Here is a 1,072-nt window from a genome sequence, read left to right as displayed (position 1 = left end):
TGGGGCCTTTGGGAGACAGTGCCTTAAGGTGACAGAGGACACACAACCTCATGGCTGACAGGAAGCAAAGAGAGACAGGAAGAGGTGGGCCCAATACCAACCCCAACGGTGGGCCCTCCTCCCGACCTGACTTCCTCCTAGTAGACCCCGCCTCTGAAAGGGGCCACTACCTTCCACTAGTCTCTCAGGCTGGTGACTAAGAGTTTAATACATGACTTTTGTAGGACATTTTAGAACCAACTATAGCACACATGATGGTCATGTAATTAGCAAAGATGACCATTGCTGCCACATTAATTTTATTAAAGTCAAATAGAACCTTGGGTGAGGGAAGGTTAGCTCTGTGATAGAGCACTTGCCTAGCATATGTGAGAGTCTAGGTTCCATCCTCAGACTAGAGATTTAAAAAAAAAATCAAATGAAACTTTATAAATTTCATGAGTCTGTCTTTTGTCTTAATTTTAATTTTTTTTTCATTTATTTTATTTTATTTTGTGCTGGTTCTGAGGCTTGAACTCAAGGCCTGGGTGCTATCTCTGAACTTTTTCTGCTCAAGCCTAGCGCTCTACCACTTGAGCCATAGATCTACTTCCAGCTTTCTTTTTAGTGGTTAATGGGAGATAAGAGTCTCGTGGACGTTTCTACTCCAGTGGCTTTGAACATGATTCTTAGATCTCAGCCTTTTGAGTAGCTAGGTTTATAGATGTGAGCCACAGACACTTGGCTATTTTTAAATTTTATTTAATCATTTATTTAGTTTTGAGAAAGGGTCTCACTCTGTAGCCCAAGCTAGATTTGAACTCCCAATCCTCCTACATTAGCCTCTAGAATGGTGGGATTGTGAACATGTACCATCACACCCAGCCAGACTTGAGTTTTAATGCAGTAACAACACTGTACAATAAGATCTCCGTTTTTTGTATCTCCCCCCTCAACCCCTAGACATTACTTATCTGAATAAGTGTCTTTAAGATTCCCTCTAGGGGCTGGGAAGGTGGCTCAGTGGTAGAGCGCTTGCCTTGCATGCCTGAGGCCCTGGGTTTGATTCCTCAGCACCACATAAGCAAAAAGA

This window comes from Dipodomys ordii, unplaced genomic scaffold, assembly GCF_000151885.1.
Source record: "Dipodomys ordii isolate 6190 unplaced genomic scaffold, Dord_2.0 Scaffold24, whole genome shotgun sequence".
Taxonomy (NCBI): Eukaryota; Metazoa; Chordata; class Mammalia; order Rodentia; family Heteromyidae; genus Dipodomys; species Dipodomys ordii.
Note: the sequence above shows the minus strand (reverse complement) of the source record.